Here is a 25,908-nt window from a genome sequence, read left to right on the forward strand (position 1 = left end):
AGCTTCCTCTGAAGCCTCTGGTACTGACAATTTCTAGTCTCCACTCCCTCACTTCCATTCAGTTTTTCAGTTTATTATTTCAAAACCCAGTCAGTCACTTAAAGCTACATTTACTTTTAAAGCCAGTAATGCAGTCTCAGTCCAAAACTTCTCCTTGGCACAAATATTTTGCTATTTAACTAACATTAAACTTGATGATGCATGAGGCAGAATAAAATCCAGCAGCTATTTTGAGTCTATAGAGCCGATAGCCAAGCAGACACTTTAGTCAGGGCTTGCATAGCACCCTTCATCCAAGATGAATCCTAGAGCATTTCATAACCGAATATACCGGATCCACCACTGAGGCAGCTACTTCTGGAGTAGAATGGAGCATCTATCCAAAGCAATGTTGAAGTTTTAGTATAGAAAGCAGAGTCTTTGCAAATAGAAACCACAAATATAATCTCAATGAGCACAACACTATTATCCAAGCTGTGATTTTGGCAAGAGTCTGGCATCTACATCCCTAGTCTTGCATAGAGTACCATAGGATCTTCTTAGAGATCCCTCTAGCTGCTTGATGCCCATTACACCAAGGAACTATTTGCTGCCAGCATGAAGAAAAAAGTTCCACCTACTAAAAGTCACCACTTTCTTCAGCACATTGCATGGGAGACCTCCAAAGAATCAGATACAGTGCTGGCCCCACCCACTTAGTCTACAGCCAGACATAGTCTGGTCTGTAGATTTGGCAACGGTAACCATTATCTGTAGTGTTTTTAAAGCATCTTCTTACATGTTCTGACTATAACCCCACTTCATTAGAGTATTTGATCGTGTATCCCAATGGAGAGACCACATATTTGATTCCTTTTCTAGGTCTTCATGACAGACGATGAACATCATATCCCTAGCAATTTTAGATGGGTCTCTCTGAAGCGAGGGCTAGTCCAGAGCATACAATATTTGAGATCATTTTACAGAACTAACCTTAGAAGCTGGTTTTAAAAAAAAAAAGTCCTTCTTCCTCCCCACTCCTGCTGGCTGATACACTGGTCACCAGGGGGTCACAAAAAAAACCAAGCAATGACACATTGAAGTGTTCTTCCTGGACGTTGAGCACCCTACATAAGTAATTGTGTTCTGGAACTAAAAACAAAAGTTGAAATGCACGTGAAAGGCTGGGCATAGCTCCAGCCATGACGACATAGTCCAAAAGGTCAGAGATGAGATATCACATATTTTATATGTGACCTAATCATTCTACAACGCTACACCTAGCATGTTTATCTTCCCTGCCTCCCTAACAGCTATTTATTTATTTTAGATAGAAACCTCTCTCTGCTAGAATTAAATTTGCTTCTTACTCTAATAAAAGCTTGGTTTTACAGAGCAGTGTCAAATCAGTCAGAATTCTAGCTATCAGATTCCTAGGTAAAAAGATACTGAAGTTACCATAAATATTTTCCATTGACGCAGAGTATTAGCTGCTGTTTTCCAAAGCTGTGATATTTACATAATAGGGATTTCACAATATTCATTACCCTAAGCATACATAACTGTATTTGCTATGCAGCAATTTATTATTCTGATTATTCTGCTTATTCTTTTCCCCCAGTTATATTTAGTTATTTGGTGAGCACTCAGTTATGACAGATTTTCAAAGGTACATAAAAAAAAGTGTGTAATTCCCATTAACTTTCATTGGGATTTGAGTACGTAACTCTCTTAGGCACCTTTGAATCCTATAACTCTCATCACTGAAAAATATCCAATATATCTGAAAATCCCAATGGCCATCGTTTTCAATGTCAGGCCACTTATTTGTGTCCCCCAGTATCAAGTTTAGGTAATGTGTTTACTGAAACTGAAGTCTATGGATCAGGAAAGCCCAGTAACTAGACATATGATTGATGAATAGTGACTAAATAGTCACCAAAACAGTGAAGTGCGACTATCCAGTTTCAGAACAGAATGATGTTAACTAATATTACACATGTTCAGATGAATGAATGCAGTTAAGTCTCAAATATTCAGATATTTGCTGGCTTTTTTTAAACCAGTCTCTTCCAACAATGCAAAATATCTTAAATGAAGCCTCTTTTCCTTGGGATCTCATCCCTGTTCTGTTAACAGGAATTTTGAAATGTGATTTGATCAAACCAAGCTTTCGCTGAAATAAGGCAGGTTTCTAAAGGGAGCTCAAGATTTGCGCTTGGGCAAGGGATGGTAGTGGCACAGTTATAAATATATATGACACCCACAAGATCTCCTCCTCCTCCAACATTCCCACATCTCATCTTTCTGCCGTGTTTGATCCAACAGCTTTCTTTACACATAGCTAACACCAAGCTTCCGGAATGAAGCCTCATTCCAGCATCTCAGCACCACAGAAGAGGAAGTAGTCTAGTCCTGTTCTGGAAGGGAGGACGTGATCTAAGCATTTCTTGGTGGCTGGGTCAGATAACTGCCATGCTTCTGCCTCCAACTTACATCATTCCAGTTATAATATAGTAGGGGGAAGTACAATACTATTGCTAGCTCAGACAAAGTGTTCAGCAGTACAACTGGCTTTTAAGGGCCTCTCTATTCTGCTAAACCCCGTGTCCAGAGATCACGTAATAGGACGTACCCAACTAGGGCACCAACACGCTCTGAAGACGGGACAAAACAGTTTTATTCATGTCACTGCAGCGGTCATAGACCTCTGTAAAAACCAGGGTTACAGCCACTAACAGGATTTAGTTTAGTGCAGTAGAGAGGAGAGCAAAGAGGACTAAAGTGTTCACATAACACAGGCTGGTTCTCTCTCTTTCTGGTGTAAAGTCAGTGCTTGTGAAATGTGCCAACTGAGAGCCCTAGAGAGCAAAATTTATGTAGCTACAGAACAGTATGCACAAAAAGTACCGCAAGCTCGTCTCCTCCAGCCAACGCATTTCAAGACTGCCCTGGCAAAATGCAAGTGGATGACCACGTTTTAATCCTTGGCTTCTCTGTCAAGACTGCCTCTCCCGTTGGCCATTATGGTATTGGTGTTTGTAGAGCCTTCACTTCTAGGCACTGGACAAACCAACTCATTTCACAGAGGTCACTGAATAAAAAGATAATGAGGACACCGGATTTGAGCCAGTGATATAGAAATGAAGGTTTCACAGCCCATTACCCTGAGACATGAGATTCCCATGCCTGGGTTCACAAGCTCAGAGGAAACATTTTCAAAATTATAAAACAAAACTTACTTATTTCCTTGCAATGTCTGTATTCCATGCTGTAAGTGAGATTGATACATGCAGCAACTTACAAGCATCTCATAGAGTTGAAACACTAAAACAAATTCTTATTAGACTAATACCTATTTTGAACAAAACTAACATGCAGGTGAGCTGGTTTGGTTTCCAGCTATGAGTTTGTCAGTTCTTAACTAATGCCTATGGCCTTGGCAAGAGTTGGCACTTGGTTTACCAGCATCACAGTGCTGATAAAGAGTTCCAGTTTGAAGTAGCTCTCAAGGCCATAGGGTTCTTTTATCTGTGTTGACAACGCTCATCAGAATGTATTAAGAGTTCATGAGAAGAAGGCTATTGCAAATCATCGATCAAGACAGAAATTTGTACATAATGTCTGGAAAAGGAACCAGGAATTAAACCAGTTAAAAGTAAGGGTTGAGGGGTTTTTTAAATGAAGAGAGAAGTTACATTAAAATCAGACCAAAAGACAAGGCACCTCCTCACCCTCACTCCACATACATGGCTCACTTCACAGCCTTCTTCACTCGCACGCTCCCTTCAAGCTCTTGCACAAAAAGCATGTCCTTTTTAATTCATTCATATCTGTGAGGGAGAGGATAGTCTTGTGGTTAAGGCACAGGCCAGAGACTGGGGAAATGTGGGTTTGATTTCTGGCCCTACCTACCCATGTGACTTAGGACAAGCTCTGTATCTCAGCTCCACATTTGTTCCATGGGGATAACAACACTTCCTTCCTCCCACCTTCCGTCTGTCTTGTATTTGAATTGCAAGATATTTGAAGGGAAAAAGGCCAGTCTCTTAATAGGTGTACCCAGTGCAATGGGGTTCTAAACTCTAGCGTAACCTACTAGTGTGTGTGTTACAGGTCCCCCAATCCGGCCAATCCACAGGCAGGAGGAATTATTACAGCCTCCAGCTATGGACCTTAGGTTCTTTGTAGTAGCAGCTCATGCTTTTAGTGTTGAACGTCCCTAGTTTAATCCCCTGTGCATCAGCCAAGAGGGTGGCCATCACACCAGCATTACTACAAATACGAGGACCATAATGTATCGTTTCTAGAAAATGATTAGGGGTTGGGCTCAAGTTGGAGAGTTTTTAGATGTTTTAACTTTACATCTTTAGAAATACCTGAAGACAAAACATTATTTGAGTTTATTCTGCTCTTAGAAACAGATCCATGGGCACTACTCCCTGCAGGGGCTCTCTAAAGAAAACCAGTATGTTAAAGCTTTACCACAAAATAAACTCACTGGTTCCATTCTTTAGAGATGGTTCCTGCTAACTTACCACTTTCTTACTCGTAACAAGATGGCTTTTTCGCACAACAGGATGACAAGGCCACCAGGGGATTAGTAGCGATACAGGAATCTTCAGATCACTCGTTCAGATATAGCCTCACTAATATGTAATTGGGCTATTACCATCTTACCTCTGCTCATTTGCCTCAGGGTACGTCTACACTGCAAGTAGACACCTGCAACTAGCCCATGCCAGCTGACTCAGGCTCACAGAGCTGTTTACTTGCAGTGTAGATTTCCTGGCTCAGGTTCCAGCCCAAGCCCAGACAGCTACACTACAATTAAATAGCCCTGCAGCCCTACCCAGCTGGCACAAGCCAGCTGTGGGTTTTCACTCGCTGTGTAGACATACCCTCAGATACCCAGGACTGAATGAGCCCTGGAGATTAATACCTGAGGGTGGTATAATCCCAGTGCTTTAGGATAGACACGTCATTGCATCCACATAGAGATGCTCATACTGCCACTGCTTTGGATATTGAGGGAAACCTCAGTTATCTAAATGAAAATTCAGATAAAAAAGGATTTGGATATGCAGGAGATTCAGTGTATTTGATGTGCTGCATGGCCTCTTTGTTTTGAATCTGAGGCAGACGGCTCAATTCCTAGGGGAAAATATTTCCAAGACCTCCTAGACTCATTCTTTCCTCTATTTCTATCTAGCAGGCTTTGAACTCTTTGGGGCAGGGACTTTCTAGGTGGGAATCTTTCACAGCACCCCCAAGTCTCTAAGAAACATGCAGTCGCCAGGCATCCAGGTGCTACTCAGTGGCCTTGTTTCACAGTGTTCTGGATAACTGGATTTGGGAGGGGCTGAGAGAAAAGTAGGGAGCTTCTTCTCCTTAGAAAGCACACACACAAATGTGCATGCAGGAGAGGGAGGGGGTACAATTCCAAAGTCCATCAGACAATTACTAACCAGAGACAGATTTGTAGAACCAGGCTCCTGGGAAAGTCCAAGGTTAGCACCCACCCAGCTGCTAGTAGTAGAGACCTGAGCTTCCCACTAATGCTGCCCCTGGACCTCAATGCCCCCCTTCCCAACCAGTCCCCTTCATGTTACCCTGTTCCCAGGTGTGGGACAGGCCAATTTTCCTACAACCGGTTTAATGTAGAGCCATTAACACCCAATTAAAGAACAACTGTGTCACATTTAAATAGATATTACCATGTTTAAAGCTATGTCAATGTTCTTTAGGGTCATGCTCTCTCTCAGTGGGAAGTGCAAGGCACATTCATCCTGGTTCCTGCAAAGTCAGCAGGTTCCAACCAGGCAGGACGATGCATCCTAACACAGATCCCCTGTGGGAATCTGCAGTATCTACAGGAAAGGGGGGTATGCATAGGGCTGGCTGAGACACGTAGACAGGCCCCTGTGTAATCAGCCCTCCCCCCGCATCAAACCACCTATGCGCCTAAGCAGTGGGAAAGATTTTTTCATTTAATAATTAAACTTAAGGCTCCATTAACAAAAGCCTCCATAATACTTTAGACATAATCCTCACACAAATCCTTTAAAAAGATGGGCAAGTTATCCCCAACAGACAGAAGGAAAAGAGAGATTGAGGGCAGAGTTTTTAAGAGCTAGCCACTGATTTCTGAGTGACCTTGTGCCCGATTTTCAACAGTTCTAGGGATCCCGCAGCACAACTCCAGCTGAAGTCAGTAGGTAAGGGCACCTCTTTAAAAAATTAATCAGGTCCCAAAGTGTCTCAGGCTGTCCCCAAAATTAGAGGCACTCAAAACTGAGGGATTAGTGACTTGCTTAACTTCTCACAGTGATTTAGGTGGCAGAGTCGAGATTAAAACTCAGGCCCCAGCCCTTAGTTCAAACAGCTAGAGCACAGTGCTTTGCAGAGGCCCTCAAACATACATTTATAGAAATGCTAAAGAGCACACTTTGTCACGCATTCCAGGTTCTAGCTGTACTTGTACTATTTTCTGTACTTTTCAGGGATAACTGCTGCATCGATATAGTGCCACAGGCATTGGAGACTTGTTTATTTTTCTGTGCACAGCAAGAGTTATCTTCCTGGGTATCCACACAGATTTGTTTAGCCCACAAGCATCCATGCAGCAGTGGTGCTATGCACGACCTTGTGATATACAGAGAAGCAGTTTACTTTTAAGATAATTTAATGTAGGAGACGCCACTGCACGTTTACGTCCAGCATGATAATATTTGAACACACACAGCTGTTTTATCTGTAGTATATTAGCAGAATTTCATTACATCGTAATTCTAAAAGAAAGAACTTCAACACTGATCTGAGTAAGGCAGCACCTACACTTAAATAAAGTAACCCAAGTTAACTAGTAACTTAACAAATGACAAGTGCACCTCTGGTGAACATTTTCAAACCTAGTTCCTAAAGTCAGGCTGAAAACTGCAAGTGGTCAGCACCTTTTTAAGATGAGACCATTTCTGTTTTAGGTGCCTAAACTGCTTTAGGAGCCTCATTTTAAGCATGCAGATATGAAGGCTTTGGCCTCTGGCTGTAGGTTTCACACAGGTTACTTAGTTAATATAGATGCACCTCTACATATGTGAAACATCATGGATCTTTAGTCATAGTTGGTTCAGTTGTCAGCTTTAAGTCTCATCCAAAAGAGATGCAAATTATTAGTGGGTAGATTGACATTAAATTCCCACACTTGCCTACAAAATGATCACTGTCATACAAGGCAACTGCTTCTGAAACATCACTAACTTGACACCTTAAAGAAACTTCTCTCCATGCAGCGCTTCTTTCTATCTAGATTAAAGTGTGAAAGCTGAGATAGCAGAGAAGAGACCATGATTTCAGAAGATGGCTGTTTGCCACCCATTCATACCCTCTTATCACCAGAAACATATCAAATCTTCCAGAAGAAGGTGTAGATCAAAAGCATTGGATATGCCCATTATAATGTTTACACATGAATAATTGGGGCATGTAGGAAATATTTTAATGCAGAGGGAAGAAAATTTGGATGGATGGGTAAGCAGTACAAATCCTTTGTACTTCTCTATCTCCTTCATCCAAGTGTCACAAAACACTTTACAAAATATTAAACCCACAACGGTCCTAAGTATTAGCCCCATTTCACAGATAGGGAAACGGAGAAAAAGAAGATATGGGTAGAAAGCAAGTGAGGCTATAGGTTCTCAGGACCTCTGAAAATCAAGCAACATCCATAGTTTATGGTCAATCTTTCACAGTCTCTAAGGCCTGGTCTACACTGGCGATTTAAAGTCACTTGCATTGACCTACTTACACCCATGTCTACACTGGCACCACTGTTAATTCGAATCAAGATGCCTTGAAAATCGACTTAATGAGACCACCTCTGCAAATGGCGTAGCGCCTAAATCGAATTTGTTAAATCGATTTAGTGTCAGTGTAGACACAACGTAAATGACTTGCTCAAAGTCACACTGCAAGTCTGTGTCATACCCAAGAATAGAACCTCCTCCTAGGTTCTGCTCATTAATCGTAGTATCCAAAGCATCCAGAGGTCCTTGTTCCTAGTCTTTTAACCAAAAGGCTTCCCTTCTCTTCCTCCCACCCCAAAACACTGATCTATGGGATTTTCTGTGATTGCAGTTTCGCAGTATACACCACTATGGTTCCCTTTATTTTAGCCTCGGGCCGTTTTAGATTAATGATGTGTCAGTCAGACAAATTCATAAATACAAAAGTGGCAGCAACACCTAATCGGTTAGAGTGCCTCATCGCAGCACTTGGAAATTAGACCACACAACAAACCCAACTAGTTCATTTAAAAAAAAAAACAAAAAAAAACAATATTTTAGAAGGCACTACTGCACCTAAAGGAAAATGTAGCCTTCACATTGGTGCTGTTTATGCCTGATGCATTCTCACATGTAATTCAGAAACAAGATTCAGCTATTTAAAAAGCAACTTTACAGAGCCCTCTCGCTCTGTACATCACACCTGGGACCATAAAGGAGCAAAGTTACTGCATTTCAGCTTTGATCTTTTTAGGGGGGTAGGAGGGTGTTGGGAGGAAGCACATACTGTGGCACAATTACCATATTTATAGGTACGCTGTGCCCACAGCACATGGCCAGAATTTAAAGTTTTGCAAAGAGAAAGAATAGAAATGTTTTACTGGGTTTTTTTGTTTCAAGTCAATAGAGTTTGTTTTTAAAGATGTGTTCTCCTAGGTTGAAGAAGGTCACACAACACATCATACTGACAGTAGAGTCTGAACGTGCAACTGACCAGTTTAGCATCACCAGTGCAGAGCGACAGAATAGCATATAGCAAGCAAACACTATAAGAGAGAAGAGTAGATCAGAGTTATTTCAGCTGAAGTAACCTAGACCCTTACCGAACCATCCTGCAAAACTCAGTGACCAGATGGAAGTCCAATGGGGTAACTTGCAGGATAAAGGACTTCAAGTGTAATTAATACAAAGGGCTTTCCAATATAAACCATGATTCCACAGAATCATTTCCAAGCCAGCACTGGCTATTTCTAAATAACAGAAGAGCTTTCAGAGAGGCTGTGGATGAATGCAGGGGTCTCACGACACAGAGCTCGTTGCAGGGTTGGTGCCTAAATTTGTGATCTTTCACATGTACCACCTCCACAAAAACAGAAGGCCAAGGGAGAGAGAGTTGGGGATCTTTCTTCTCTTCCTCATAAGCCACTTTCTACATACACAATAAATAAATAAATAAAATAATAAATAAAATAATAATAAAAGAGACACTGTTATGGGCTTGATTCTGCAAAGCTGCCAAGCCGCAACAGCCACCAAATTCAATGAGACAAGGTGGGTGAAATAATCTCTCCTATTGAACCAACTACTGTTGGTGAGAGAGACAAGTTCTTGAGGTCTCACCAACAGTAGCTGGTCCAATGAGAGAGACTAACTCAGTCACTTTGTCTGTTTAATATCCTGGGACCAACTCAGCTACAACAATACTGCATACAGCAATCAAATTCAATGACAATTGAGCATTTAGCATCCAAAGTTCAGGTGCCCCCAAAATTAAAAAAGGTTATTTGCAGATTTTTCATGTACATGAGAGGAAGGGAGGGCGGAAGAATCTCCCTTACATCATGCACAAGAATTATTCTGTATAATTGAAATCTGAGAAGACAAAGCAGACAAAACTAAAGCAATCTCCATGTACCTCTTCAATCATGTATTGATTAAGTACAATGCAGCCCAAGATAAACAGTGTGAAAAGATTTGTGATTCCCACCCCCAGGCAGTTCAAGAGATGCTTAGTTTGAGTATCTTCAGAAGGACACATTTATCTTGAAAGTCTTTCTTGGCAGGAACATTATAAAAATATTTTAAACTGCATATTAAAAAAATAAGGTGACTTGTGTTTTAGAGTGTCAAGCAAAAATAAGATATTATTCCAAAAAAATCACAGGGCAACTGTTCATAATGTGAGGAAGAGAGGGTGAGAGAGAAAGTGGCTTTAAAAACCACACACACACACACAAAACAGATATCAAGCTTGTTTATGGTTTTATTAAACAACAGTTTTCTCCAGTCACTGTTTGTAACAATCTCCTGTTACTACAACCCACCATTTAGAACTCCCTTACAAACCCTTTCCCTCACGTCACACACACATACCCTGCCTTTATGGAAGTAATGTTATTGGTTGTTCTTTACATGCTAGGTACCATTGGGGTGTACTTGGTATTGTACAAAACAAATAGACAAGGACACTGTCTGGAAGGGAGTGTTAACTCTGTGCTTGGCGCAGGGGACTGGGAACCAGATTTGCTGGGTTCTATTTCTTCTGGTCTCTAGTTCACTATGTGACCTTGAGAAGGTCAATGAATTTCAGTTTTGTCTCTTACCTCGCCTGTAAAAATGGAGATTCTCTCAAAGGCTTAATGTTTGCAAAACACTTCGAGATCCTGTGTTGAAAGGTGCTATGGAACGGAGTATTAGCATTTTAAATGCACTGTCTGGTTTGTGCCGCACTGCCCTCTTCTGAACAGAATTAGAACATACCAGCCTTAGGCATAGTCCCTATACTGTTAACCTCTGCTGAAGTTTTCCTGTCACGCCTCTGCTTTTGAAGCAGAAGAATCAGAGTTCTCTTCCTGCAGACATCAGGTACTTTAGAGTGGCTGTGACATGCAACATAATGACAGCATTGAAGTCCCAAGTGACCACAGATTTGTTACATCATTAACAAACGATGGGGTGCTCCTGCCTGCTAGCATTAGTTTTAAAGCTACAGTGTGTACATACAGAAACAATCAAGCACTGTTTGGAAAAATAAGTGTCCACAAAGCTACATGGAGATTGTAAACCAGTGCAGGGGAAAGAAGAGCCACATACTGTTTTAGAGCCAAAAAATCAAATATAGTATCACAGCAAAGCCTCTTGAAGGAGAAATACGAGCAGTGTCTGAAAAGCCTCTAATAAATCCTCTCAGTTAGTTAATCACACTGTCCTTTGGATAATGAGTTACAAAAAAAAGGTCTTGTTATTAAAACCCTTTTGGAGGGGATAATGGTTTCTCTAGCTACATTAGGCATTACATTGAATTCCAATCAGCACCTTGCACAGATGTATTATGCTGGACATCAACTGTTGGAGAGAAAGATAGGATTTTGAGAGGGAGGAGAGTCGGTATGGGGAAGGGAAGCTGATTAAACCACACAATTCCCATTGAAATTGATGGGAGCTGTGTGACCAAATCCCCAAGTCTCTGCTTTGAAAAATTAAGCTCAGTTGTGATGTTGAATGGTAACTAAAAAGGACAACGTATTTGTCCAAAGGAGCAATCTGGGTACCATGAGGACCTGGTTCCAAATGCCAGTCCACTCCCCACTTTAAAATTGCTCAGAATTTAAACCCTTGCAGTCAAGAGAGGCACAATTATCTCAGGTGATTCTAGTTTAATACTAAAGCAAAGCTATATATCCCCCCTACCCTCCCCATTGCCCTTATTGCAGCCAGATAAAGATTGATAAAGGAATTATTCAGAGTCTGGTTAGCATCCCCAGCAGGTGTATCTGCTGCATAAACGGCCACACTTCAAACAGCAATGGGTACCCACCTGCCAGAACAAGACACTTGCTAATGGGGCCTTGTCATGTTCACTATTTCCCTGGAAGTTAAGATAATGATGGAATAACCTAATCCTCACAATAGCACAAGTCAGGAAAAAAACTAGGGCAATTTTAATTCACAGTTATTTATAGAGGATGTTAAATATGCATGACACTTCATAGGAACTGAAAGAAACAATCCTTGGCCCACAGAGCAGATGCAAGATATTGCATCTAATCATGGTCACCCTAGTCAAAAGGAGTAATTTCCCTAATAAATTAAAAGCTTTGCAGTTCGTTTAAAAAAAGTTAGCTACCAAAATCTACAGACAGACACCAAATAAAATGCATTGACCCACAATTCATTTTCTTTGTACTTCTGCAGCGAATGGCAGTGGACAAATCTTGGTCATTCGGCTTTATAGCTGAAGAATCTTTTCTTTTAAAGAAGTGTTTTGCACAGCTTGAAGGAGACACCCACTCTAAAATTAACTACTTAAAACTGAGTTTATATTCACATTTGGGAAGTGACTTTTGATTTATAAAGAGGCTTTTTACAGTTGAATTACTACCGTTTGATTACCAGTTTGAAGCAGACTTCAAGGCTTGACAGTGGAAGTGAAAAATATGATAAAAATAGCAACTTCTTCCCAAATTGTGGAACAACCACTATGAGAGCGAGCAATGACTAGATGGTGTGCTAATGGATTCTGTTATGTATGAACTGATGACCAATATACCCAGCAATTCAAATGGAAGGCAAAAACAACTCAGTATACACCAAATCTGCCAATGACTAGACACTGTAGATGCTAATTAGTAGGTATGCTATCTTCACACCAGTAATTTAAGCAGTGGTGCATCTAAACCACAAAGCAAGGTAAAACCATCCCACTTATTCTGATTAAGATACAGTGTTTAATCCTATCCAAAACTGGTCTTTTAAAAAAAAAAAACAGCTGTATTTGCCGTTTTTTGGATACAGTACTGTCTACATTGTTTGGAGTGTAACCACACAGAGTAAGGTACATTAGTCTAACCATGTAAATGCATCGTGGAACTTTCTAATGTAGACAAGCATTATAAAGAACTATTCTGTGAGCTATCATTATGCCTTTGTACAACTATCAATCAAAAGCCAATACAAACCGAATCATAACTAATCTTTAAAGTTTCACACACAGCATCTTGCTGCCCAACAGTGTGTGCCTTTCAAAATATTTCAGATTATGTCCAAATTTTCCTTCTTTCCCTTGCCCACCAGAAAAAATACACAAGCAAACAGGATATGTACCAATGATTATCAATCAAGTTATTTGCTCTATGATTCTTCTTCTCCTAAATATAGGAAGTGTTGCAAAATTTGAAGAGGACAGATTTCCAGGATTGAATAATCCGGCTTTGCCATCTGGTCCAAGACATCTGAATCTCTGCAGTTTCAATGCCAGAAAGTGCTAAGACAGAGTTTTCAATGAGTGCCGGGAAGTCTATTCATCAAGAAGTACATGGGGATTGCAGAGGAAGGGATGTAAATAAAACAAATATTCTCCAAACTTGTATCATTCATTCCCAAATCCCTTTATTCAGACTTGTTTCACTCCCTTTCAGAATTTCCTCTTTTTCTGTTGCTTTCTTTACATAAGACCCAGAAGGCCACGGATTCTCCAGCACATTTTCCCCCCAACAATATCAATAAAGAAGATTTAATAAAAACAAAGCTAACCCCCTGGAAGGTGTCAGCAGGCACAGACATGCTGTCAGACCTATTAAGACTCTAGGGGAGATTTCTAATAATCTGCACTGACCCAGAGTGTTCCTCCTGACTAAGTTAATGAGGCTGCATTAATCTACCTCAGGCACCAGGATTTTGCTGGCTCAGGATTCCAAGACATGAGATAACCCCATAGCCTGAAAAAACACCTCCTGCAGATCTGGAGGGTGCCAGGGTAGCGCAGATACTGTCATTATGATCATAGCTTTATGGGAATACACACATCTAATGGTTAATTAAAAATAAAGCCAGATGCACTCCAGATGAAATACAATGATCACACTCTGCTGCCTCACATTCATGGTCACCTGCGTGAGCAGTCCTATAACCCCAGACCCAGTGCCCCCTACCCAATGATGCCTCTGGCATCCAGCCTCATTATGATTTACACATCAACAGCTTTCCAAAGCCGCTTAAAGGCAATTTGAAGCACCTCCTGCCCAGCACCTCCATAGCATCCGCGTGTACATGAGGAACAGCCACAAACTTTGCTTTCTGGATTGGAATAGCAGAGAGCCAGGAGGGAGGGCGACTGTCATGCCAAGACTCCACATTCCCCTGCCACCCGAACAGAGCAGAGAGCCGCCCCTGCCCCTCTCCATAGGAGGGCTACTCTAGGAGCCCCAGGGCTTCTCTGCTAAGCCAGCTGCCAACTCACGGGGCTTGCGACCCACTAAATCTCCACATCTCGCTGGTCCCTGGTTTAGAGGAGGTGCGTGCACTAACGCGCCCGCCCGGGGGGGAGCTCCCCATCCAGGCGAGACTCTTGCAAACCCCGACCCACCCCATCCACACACACACCGGACCTTCCTCCCCCAACCCAGCTGCCCAGGTAGCTTTTGGGGTGGGAGAAAGGAGAGGAGGCGGGGGAAGGAGAGATGGACACCCGGTGTTCCCATGCCCGCCCTCCCAGCCGCCGGGGTGTCAACGGGGATCTCACGCCCGGATGCATCCCCTTCCCGTCCGCATCGGCTTGGCACAGCACAGGTGGGGGGGAGGAAGCAGGGTCCCCCCACCGTCCCCCCTCCTGGCCTCTGCCCCCCGCGGCTTGGCACAGGTGCGTGCAGGGGTCAGCCCCCCTCCGCCTTCTCCATCCATTGCCCCACCGCAGCACTCACCGGCGCTTACCTCGGGCCACTAGGGGAAGCCACCAGCTGCGAGCCACTCCTGGCAACTTCCAGCGGCCGGTCCGCTGCTCCCAGCCGCGGGGCGAGAAGTGCCCCGGGCGGGCGGGCGGGCTGCCCCCCCTCGCCCGGCTCCTCCGGGGACTCGGAGCGGTACAAAGCGGGGGACCTGCCGCTTCCTCCCCGGAGCCGGGGCACTGCGATCGGCGCCTACCCCAGGAGGGCGCCGGGTGGGGAAACGCGCCCGGGGAAGCGAGCCGAGTGCGGGGCCGGAGAAGCAGCAGAGCCCGGGGATAGGAGGAGCCCGGCTGCAGCCCGCAGGCTCCGCTCGCTCAGCGCCTCCGCTGCCAGCGCAGCCTGCCCGCAGCCGCCGATGTCATCCCTTGGCCAGGAGCAGCGGAGTAAGGCGGCGAGCGCCCGAGCGCAGCGGGGAGAGCAGGGAGCCAGCCAACTCCGCCCCCGGCTGCACAAGGAGGGCAGGAGGCGTGGCCTCCAGGGCTACACCCAGCCCAGCTGGGAATCCAGGCGGCGGAGGGTTACGGCCTGGGATATCCCACCACCACTACGGGAACCCCAGCCAGGAAAGGGTTACAGCCTGGTGTACACCCCACCCCAGCTAGGAACCCAGGCGAGAAAGGATTACAGCCTTAGATATACAACCCTCCACCCCAGCTGGGAACCCAGGCAAGAAAGGATTACAGCCTCAGATATACAACCCTCCACCCCAGCTGGGAACCCAGTGAGTGGAGGATTATAGCCTGGGGTACACCCCATCCCAGCTGGGAACCCAGGCAGGAAGGGGTTAAGGCCTGTGTGTAAGACAAAACTGACTCAAAACCTCCTAAAAGTGCAGGCAGCTAACCCATAACCACCAGGACGTCTAATCTCCATGACTCTCATTCCCCCACCTTCATTAGTCTGTTAGGCTCACTTGATGCACCTTGTCTTATATAAGACCCTGATATTGCAAACATTTAAGAACATATGTAACTACTGGTGGAGAAGCCCCATAGATTTCAGTGGGAAGAGTCATGTGGGTAAAGTTACGCAAGTCTAAGTGTTTTTAGGTTTGGGGGCCTTAGATTGTAAGCAGGTTGGGACAGGGACTGTCTCTTGCCATGTGTTTGCATGGTGCTGCTCAGGATGATGGGGCCCTGATCCTGATTGGGCCCTTGCATGGTACACAAACAGGATAAAGTCATTGTATGGCACTCTGTTATGTTCACTATCAGAGCCAAAACAGTCTTAGACAAACACAAAACTTGACTTCACTGAAATAGGAAGAGCAGACTGATAACAAGGTAGCCGTTGTCACATAAGACAATTCAAGAGGCTGCATCCTAACTAGATAAATACATATATGCAACTCTCCCTCTCTTCCAAGGAGAAAATTGAAGTAAATAAAGCAAAACTTAAAAGGATGATACAACAGCCAACATCATAATAAAGCAGAAAAGACACAGAGGTTAAAATGCAAGCAACAAAAGAATATGATTACAGGCAGAATGGTTAACACTGACTATAATTAAAGTTGCATAACATGTTCCGTCACAGCAATTGCCAATCTCAAACATTCAAAAATCATGAGTCAAGCTCCAAAAAAGCATGGGATTATCTTTAAAAAGAATCCATATTATACTGTTTTTTAAAATTAATGATTTTTATTTCTTTTTATTTTCTTTTTTTATTTCTGATTTCCAAACCTTTAGGGTGCACTGAGGTCACATTTTCAAACTTTTCTCTGCAACCAAGAGGAATGGAAACAGAGTGGTTTGTTTGCTTGTTTTGTTTTTGTTTTAAATGAAAACTGAGATTCTGACTATTATATAGTCCTGCCTTGAGTGCAGGGGACAGGACTAGATGTCCTATTGAGATCCCTTCCAGTTCTACACTTCTATGATTTTCTGAGTCTCCTCTAATCACATGGATCCAGGAGCTGGGGCTTTAAGACAAACAAATTGTGAAGAGCTGGCAAATTAAGGGAAAATACTTTGTTTTGCCCATGTTAGAAAAATTCCTCTAAGTGTTTTGTTAAGAAGCTCTAGTGTCTCCACACTTTGGAGCAGAGACTTTCTTGGGGTCATGTACGAGACTGTGGAATGAACTCCCCTACCAACTCAGGACCATCACAAACCTCTCCATCTTCAGCTCCAAGTGCAAGGTGCATTTCTTTGACCTTGCCTTCTCTAACATAAATATATAGTAATGTATATTAAAGCAAAACAAAACAAAGAAACATCCTATCAAAATACAACACACTTCTTCCCCTGGGGAGAGAATGAGAGAACAATTTGACAAGGTGTTAGTCACATTGCTTAATGCACTACTGGAAGATGCTCCAATACCATGGTGATGAACGCACTATAGCAACCAATATAAAATAGAAGAGACTTGAAATTCGATGGGGGGGGGGGTTGGCCTAGTGTTAATGATCTGAACATTTGCCTAAGTTTGACCAAGCTATAAACCTCTAAATCAGTGTTTCTCAAACTTTTTGTGCTGGCAACCCCATTTGGACTTAAAAAAATCGTGATCCTCCTACTAGAAAAAATTGTGACCCTCTACCTTCAGCTCTGTGGGGCTCAGGTCTCTGGGCTTCAGCCACCCTTAAGGTTGGAGGCTCTAGGCTTCAGCCCCACTCGGGGCTCCCGGCTTGGGCTTCATCCCCTTGCCACCCATGGGGTTGGAGCTTCAGTCCCCTGCTGCCATAGAGCTCTGGGCTGAGGCTTCAGCCCCCTGCCATCCGTGGAGCTCCCAGCTGGGGCTTTCTGCCCTCGCGACCCCAAAACAGAATCACGTCCTATTTTGGGGTCACAGCCCACAGTCTGAGAACCGCTGCTCTAAATAATCTCAGTTCACACAGACTGTACTCTGTGGAGATTTGTAGAGTTAGGTAGGCACAGATTCTGTCTGCACTGAGCATGCTCTAGCCCAGGCTGAGCAAGTTTTTTCTGGCAATAGCTCCAGTCCTCGCAAGGGACCTCTAAGCACAAGAACTGAGAACTGGGAGACTTTCTCACCTATGCTTTCATGCTCCTGCTTCTGGAGCCTAGGCAGCATGCAGAATAAGGAGGAGGCAACTGACTGGAATTCAGAGAGATGAGCGCCAGGCCTTGAAAGAAGTGGAGTTACATAGAGGAGCCACTGGGGGATGCCCAGGAGAGGAGCAGGAGTCACAGGGTGGGGGAGACCTAGATAGGAGCAGAAGGCGATAGAAACAGGTTGAGGATACAATGGGACTCTAGAACATGGAACTGTCTCGTCCCCCTCTACCGCCACATAGAGGATAACAGCCTTCTACTGCTATCAGTTACTCCATTAGATCAAGTGACATACGACGCTGTTGAGAATCTAAATTTTTGAATCCCGCTGACAACCTAAGCTGGGGTTCACTATGGTTCCACATGATAGAACTGTTGTTGTTCAGTTGTTTCAATTAGAAAATTTGCAGAAGTGCTGAGCACTCACAAATGCAATGAGATCAACTGGAGCTGTGCTTTGAACATATTAAGTGCTATAAAAACATTATGTTCTCTGGGAAAACAAAATGGCTCTCGATGTTCCAAGTTGGACACCCAAAAGTAGTAGACACTTTTGACAATTTGGGCCTTCATATCTCTGAGCCTCAGTGCCCATCCTGTAAAATTGGGACCATAGTAGCACCTGATATCATGGGGTATTGTGAAGATAAATTCACTAATGTTTGTGAAGCACTCACATACTATGCTGAGAGCACCACAGAAATGGTCATGAGGAAATGCAGTATAGAGGAATTGGGTAGTATCCCTTTAAATAGTTTATGATCCCGCTAGTGGCCCTCATTCATTGACTTTCTGTGTTTCAGATTCCTGCCAGAGCAGCAGTGTGTACAGGGAGGCAGGTTTTGCATGTTGTATCTAGCTAGTACACATGGTTATTTGCACCCCGCTGTCCCATGTGGTTCTTTCATATTACATTTGTTGTGTAAAGAGCAAAAAGGCACAACAGGAAATTAGTAGTTTTGTATTCAGTGCAAGGTTTTGGCTGGTGTGAGTTAAATAAGTCCTGGGGGCCATACATTGAATGAGGAAGATAAAAATAAATATTTAATAACTACCCATTCAATGAATGAAACAGGGGACCTGTGGGGGAAAATGGTATGTGATCATGTAATTAAAGCCTGTGTCATAACGCATCAAGGCTGAATTAAGGTTGCATGGGCAACCTAACTTTTGAGTCCTGGACTTTGCAACTTTAATGTTCTTTGAATGTAATTTTTGGGTGGAATACATAATAACTGCTCAGCTAGTTTCCTGGTTCTTATATTGTGTTTTTTATCCATAGTTGCACTCAGCCCACCCCAATAGTACCAAAAAAAAAGTGCCAGTGATCTATGCAATGCAGGTTTCAGCATTTGTGAAATACTAGGGAGTTTGGAATGATGCTGGAGCTATTGATGGACCTTAGTTCCCAATCTGGCCACCAAGAAGTTCTACAACCATACGTCATAGTACTCTATGGCACTGCAGGCTGTAGTGAATCATAGAGGGTGCTTTGTGGATGCAAATATTGGCTGACCTGACAAGGTGTCTGATGCATGAATACTAAAGAATTCCATCTTGTACAGTAAGGGCTGGACAGGGATGTTATATTCCCTTTCCACGGGTGAGATGTTAGTGATATTTCTGTGCCAACTCTGATTCTCAATGACCTGAGAAGAATAGCAACACGACTACTGCCTCAGAAATGCCAGACTGATGGTGGACTGTTGCTTTTGGGAGACTCAGTGGGGAACTGAGATGCCTGTGTGACTGCTGCTATCTTGGGCTGACACCAGGGTTTCAATCAGGGACCTCCAGAACTAAAAACAGGAGTCCCTTCAGCTGGAGTGAAAACACCAGCCTTTGTAGTTGTGAGCTGTAGCAGACTCACGTCCTCTGTAGATCAGTCCGCAAAAGGGATATGTAACAGATGCTGACCAGTGGGTTATACCTACTGAAGGGCAATGACACTGACCTGAAGTAAATCCCTACAATCATTGCTGCTTGCTGTATATCTGTGAACAGAAAGGAGGGCACTATATGGACTCGTGGGATACTGAGACTTGACATTACCCCTTTCCCCAATTCAACCTCTGTGGCCTCTGCAATTCCCACTGCAGATCATGGCATACAGACAAGCATGGTAAAGGATGTGGTATTTTTTTGCTCTCAATGTTATTAGGGAAATGGAGGTCAAAGAGACATGGGACCTGCATGTTCCTGTGTTTGTGTTAATACATTTCTACAAATATGCTTTTGCCAATACTGTAATTCAGAGACAGTCAGTCATTAATAGATGTAATAGAGTTTTGATTGAAAGTGTCCCCAGTGGCCATATGATTTCCCCCTGCAGCGATTATGGTGACAGCTTTAGTCCCCATGTCATCGGTGGTCTAGCTACAGACGCTGAGTAGTTGTTAGTTGCGCTCCCAAGAGAATTGCTTTGTTTTTGCAGGAATGGTGATTGATTCCTGGGTGAGATGTTTGCTTTGGATGCTTTCAGAAAAGTTCTGGGTTTTTTTAAGTATTCTCTGCACATTTCGCCACTCTGCATTACGAGATTTTGTTTATTTACAGTGGATTTGAATTCCTTCCAAGGCGGGATGCAACCAGCATGTCAACCTTGCCTCAAATTCTAAATCCAGTCCATTGTGAGGACAGAGGACATGGAGAGCAAGGTGAAAAATTCTTTTGCAGGTAGAGATGCCAATTTTGGTTGGTCGTTTTCCTGGAAGTTTCATCACATGACATCATCTTTAATTAATTATTAATCTTTAATTCCTGGAGACTCTAGAACAACCCTTGAGGGTTGGCAACCCTATTTGCAGGCCCACTCCAAATTGCTAAGGCTGGCTCTGGCCACATTCCAGTGAGGTAACACAAGGGAGAGTTAATGTTCCCTCTTAGCTAGGAACAGTAGGGGAAGAGTTACAGAGCATAAACCATCCGTTGAGGAGAAGTTACAAGAATATATCTATCTCTTTCAGGAGAATTCACTAAAGATATTCTACAATTCACACAGAAGACCAAGGGGATTAGGATAATTTTTTAAAAATATTTTACACCCCATTCAGGAAACTCTTGGAGAGAAAAACATCCTGGACAAGAAAATTAAGGTGAAGTAGGAGGTTATCCCTATCCTGTCCAGGAACACAGGTCAGGCCCAGACAGTAGTTAGAGGTTAGGAGTCTGGGGTAAAACTTAGTGGGTTTCAGCAACTGATCAGTAGAAGGGAGTGGGAGATGCTTCTAAGGATATACTATATCTGTCTAAGCATTCACAGGGACAATGAAGAAAATAAATTCTTGAACTGTTAATATACCAACCAAGAGGATCTGGAATTGCTCATTTATGAGCATAAATTTGATCTAGTTGGTATTAGTGAAACGTGGTGGGACGATTCGCACAACTGGAATCTTAAAATCAGTGATTATAACTATTTAGGAAGGATCGAGTGGGCAAAAAAGGAAAGGGGAGAGGCCTTCTATATAAAAAATGGAATTACCAGCTTCTGAGTCACTCACAAGAAAATGATATTGAATGCTTATGTGTCACTGTCCTAACAGATAAAGCACAAGATGTGGTAATACTTGGTGTCTGCTACAGTCCACTAAATCACACTAAGGAACAGGATGACCACCTCCTTATGCACCTGTCTATAATGTGTAGGGAAAAAAGCTGCATAATCATGGGAAACTTGAATTTGAGTGACATATGCTGAAAGTCTCATGCTGCCAGTACTAAAATATCTTTGGAATTTCTAAACATTGAAGATGACAATTTCCTAACTCAAAAAGTGTTGCAGCCAACACAGGGGAATTCTTTATTAAACTATGTCCTAACAGATAAAGAGGAACTTATCACAGAACTAAAATTCATGGTAGCTTAGGTACAAGTGATCATGACTAATGCTACAATTCTGTCACAGAGGTCACAGATTCCGTGACTTTCCAGGACCTCCATGACTTCTTCCACAGCAGCAGGTCTGGAGCAGCTGTCAGCCCTTTGGACTGCCAGAGCCGTGGTCCCCTGGACCACCGAAGAAGCTGGCGGGTGGTCAGCCCAGGTCGCCAGAGCAGCAGCTGGTGGTGGTCAGCCCCAGGACCACCAGAGCAGTGGCCCCTGGGGCTGGAGCAGCTGCCGGAGATCAGCCCCCAGTAGCACTCTGACTGTTGGACCCCCCAAGGTATTTTTAGTAAAAGTTAGAGACAGGTCATGGGCTTCTGTAAATTTTTGTTTATTTTTGTGACCTGTCCTTGACTTTTACTAAAAATACCCGAGACTGAATCTTAACCTTAATCATGACTTGATCACATTGATAATGTACAAGCAGAATAAAGTCCAGACCAGTTATGTGTATACTTGGTGGTTTAATAGGGCCAATTTCACAATGCTGAAAAAAATTATGAGCCAAATCTGATGGGAGGAGGAATTTAATTAAAAAGTGAATATTAATTAGGAAACATTTAAGAATATTTTACTAGCTGCCCAAAAAGCCACACTCTCACAACTGAGGAAGAAGTCTGATTAAAATCCAGCCTGGTTTAGAGGGGAGATGAAGGCATCTATTAAAATAATAATAATAATAATAATAATAATGGAAGAAAGGGGACGTTGATAGTAATGAATATAAATCAGAATTTAGGAATTGTAGAAAATTGATAAGGGAAGCCAAGAGACACAAGGAGAATTCTATAGCCAGCAGAGTTAAGAACAGTAAGAAGTTTTTAAAATATAGTAGTAACAAAAAGAATCTTGGCAATGATATTGGTCCATTACAAAATGGAAATGCTAGGATAATCAATAATAATGCAGAAAAGCAGAAGTGTTCAATAAATGTTTCTGTCCTGTATTTGAGGGAAAAATAGATGATGTAGTCTCATAATATGGTGATGATAACATTCTTTCCATTCCACTCTTATCTCTGGAGGCTGATAAACAGAAGCTACTAAAATTAGACATTTTTAAAATCTGCAGGCCCATATAACTTGCATCCAAGAGTTTTAAAAGAGCTGACTGAGGTCCTCATTGCACCATTAATATTGATTTTCAATAAATCTTAGAGCACTGGGAAAGTTTTCAAAAGGATAAACAGGCTGTTCTGGGTAATTATAGGTCTGTCAGCTTGACAACTGTCCCTGGCAAGATAATGGATTGGCTGTATAATAGAGTCTTCAGAGGGCTAGGTGGCTTGGTGGGTACTGTGCCTAGTGCCACCTCCCAGTGGAACGGTGTTTCAGTCCAGTCCCTCTTTTTACTAGGTGGGGAGGAAGGTGGGCATGAGGCTTATGCCCCTCCTGCAGCAGGGGCAGTTGCTAGGATAGCCCAGCCCCTCCCACCCATAAGGCTGTGATCCAGGACCCCAAAAGTGTCAATAGTATCTGCCTTGTGAGTTACCCTCCCTAGGTCATTTCCTACCATCTGCTTCTCTCCCCCAGCTTCAAGTCCCATATAAGGTAAAAAGAAAAGATAACTAAACCTTCAGCTCCAGCCAGTCTCAGCATACAGTCTTATGCTTCTTGGGGAGGCTTCTTTGATGCTCTTCTCCAGGACTGCTCAGGAGAAGCCTGTCTTCTTCCCCAATCTTCCCCCATCTGAGCTGAGTTGCTCCCTTTTCAACTTCTTAAAGTTCAAAGCATACTCTGCAGATCTAGAGGGGTGGGGCTACCTGGAGCCAGTATTGTCCTTTAACCAGTTCAGGTGCAGTATGGGGTTTGTATATCCCATCACAGGCTGATATGGGCCTCAATTAATAAAGATTTGTTTATGGAAAATAGACCCTGTAAAACTAACTTGATTTTTTTATGAGATTACAAGTCTGACTGATAATGGTAATAGTGTTGATGTAATATACTTAGACTTCTGTAAGGCATTTCACTTGGTACCACTCAATATTTGATACAAAAACTAGAATGAAATAATAATGAAATATAAAATCAACACAGCACACATTATATGGATTAAAAACTGGCTAACTGGTAGGTCTCAAAATGTAATTGTAAACAGGGAATCACCATCAAGCAGGGTGTGTTTCCAAAGGGATCCTTCAGGGATCTGTTCTTGGCCCTACTCTATTTAATATTTTTATCAATGATTTGGGAGAAAACATAAAATCATCACTGCTAACGTTTGCAGGACAAAAATTAGGGGAGTAGTAAATAATGAAGAGGACAGATCACTGATTCGGAGTGATCTGGAGCACTTGGTAAACTGGGAGCAAGCATACAATATGTTTTTTTAAAACAGCTAAATGTACATGTATTCATCTAGTAACAAAGAATATAAACCACACTTATAGAATGGGGGGTTGTATCCTGGAAAGCAGTGATTGAAAAAGATTTGGGGTCATGGTGGATAATCAGCTGAACATGAGCTCCCAATGTGACACTGTAGCCAAAAGAGCTAATGTGATGCTGGGTTGCATAAACAGAGGAATCAAAATAGGAGTAGAGGGGTTATTTTACCTCTATATTTGCATGGGTGCTACCACGGTTGGAATACTGTGTCCAGTTCTGATGACCACAATTCAAGAAGGGTGTTGATAAATGGGAGGGTTCAGAGAAGAGCTATGAGAATAATTAAAGAATTAGAATGCATGCTTTATAGTGATAGACTTAAGGAGCTCAATCTATTTAGTTTAGCAAAGAGAAGGTTAAGGGTGACTTAATTACAGTCTATAAGTATATATATGGTAACAAACATTTAAGAATGGGCTCTTCAGTCTAGCAGAGAAAAGTATAACATGATCCAATGGCTGGAAGTTGAAGCTAGACCAATTCAGACTGGATATAAGGAGTAAATCTTAACTGTGAGGATAATTAATCACTGGAACAACGTACCAAGGGTCATGGTGAATTATTTTGGGGAAATTCTGTGGCCTGTGTTATACAGGAGGTCAGACTAGATGATCACAGTGATCTCTTCTGGCCTTGGAATCTATGAAAATCACAGGAGAGAGTAGTCAGCCAAGGAAACAAACATTGGAAAACAGGTAATTTTTATGTTTATGCTTCTATATTCACTGGTTTTCATTTTCATTTTAATAGCTGTCTATTTAAACGTAAACACACACTGTGATGTATATAGACTGGTGGGAGGTATGTAGACTACAAGTTTGGAAAAGATCATTGACTAGGAGCATGTAAATGTTTGATGTTACCCAGCAACTGAAGTTAGAGATATTATTAGTTGACTCCATTGAGGAATACTTTGCCCATTTACCCAATCTTAGTGTTTGCTTGTTCTGTTAGGTTAACCCCCAAAGCCTCAACCCGCTCTATTCAAGATAATATGCACATTTTTAACAGCGAGGCCATTGGAACAGATTAGTGAGCGATATGGTAAATTCTTCAATCACTCTGAGTCTATCAATAAGACTGGATGTCCTTGGGAGAGTTCTGCGCTAGTTCAGCCACATCTAGCTGTGGGTTAGATGTAAGAATTACTGGGTGAAATTCTATGAGCCTGTGTTATGCAGGTCAGACTAAATGGACATAATAACTGATAAATAAGTACCCTCATGGAGAGAAAATACCAGACACTAAAAAGGACTCTTCAGTCTAGCACAGACAGGCAAAAGAAGAACTAATGGATGGAAGTTAAATCCAGACAGTCAAATTAAAAATAAGACACACAGTTTTAACAGTGCAAGTGGTAATCCATTAGAACAAGCTACCAACAGAAGTGGTGGATTCTCCATCTTTTAATGTCTTTACACCAAGACTGGCTGCCTTTCTGGAAGATATGCTTTAGACAAATACCAGTTATTGTGCTCAATGCAGGGGTAACTGGGTAAAATCCTATCATCTGTGTTATGAAGCGGTCAGACTAGATGATCTGATAGTCTCTTCTGGCATTGAAATCAATGAATCCTTTATGGCCTTAAAAATCTATGGAAGGTGCAATCCAGTCTTCAGGCAGATGAACCTAAATATTGTGTATTTGGACAAAGGTTAACCTACATTCAGTTATGCTTCTTGGTATAGTCCTGTAGCCATTGGATATTTCAAACAGATTTCCCTGGGAGGATCTATAAAATCTACATGCATACATGTTCAAGCACACATGCACAAAGTTCAAGTTGTATAAGTTGAACACTGTGCTATAAATACATTCTATGTGTTTCTCAAGAATGAAGTATAAACATTTCCAGCAAGTGCACTTAATGGAACTTTCTTTGCCAATTGATTCCTTCCCTGGTAATGGTTTTGAGAAAATATTTTATTTAAGATGGGAAAACATAAATATGCTCCCCCTCTCCCTCTCTCACACACATCCTGGGGGACACCGGGTTTGTTATAGGCGAAGACAGTCATTTTTTGCAAGATCCTCTTGTTAAAATACTGGCATTATATAAGTGCCCCCCAATAAACAGGGGAAAGGTCCCTGAAGTAGGAGAAAAGAGTTCTTATCCTGTCAGAA

At 42.6% G+C, this 25,908-nt stretch overlaps 1 protein-coding gene across 5 annotated transcripts in view; it reads right to left on the reverse strand.

Moving 5' to 3' along the window:
- The window catches only part of GDPD5 (glycerophosphodiester phosphodiesterase domain containing 5), a 308,016-nt gene extending 292,954 nt beyond the window's left edge, over positions 1-15,062 (reverse strand). For all 5 annotated transcript variants that reach the window (XM_067533310.1, XM_067533314.1, XM_067533311.1 and 2 more), the window contains exon 1: positions 14,472-15,062. The gene's annotated coding sequence lies outside the window, so the exon portion shown is untranslated. The remainder of the gene's footprint in view (positions 1-14,471) is intronic.
- Between the last annotated feature and the right edge of the window lie 10,846 nt (positions 15,063-25,908).

The sequence above is a fragment of the Emydura macquarii genome, unplaced genomic scaffold, assembly GCF_026122565.2.
Source record: "Emydura macquarii macquarii isolate MOO-44397 ecotype Brisbane River unplaced genomic scaffold, CSIRO-AGI_Emac_v2 contig_3328, whole genome shotgun sequence".
NCBI classification, from domain to species: Eukaryota; Metazoa; Chordata; order Testudines; family Chelidae; genus Emydura; species Emydura macquarii.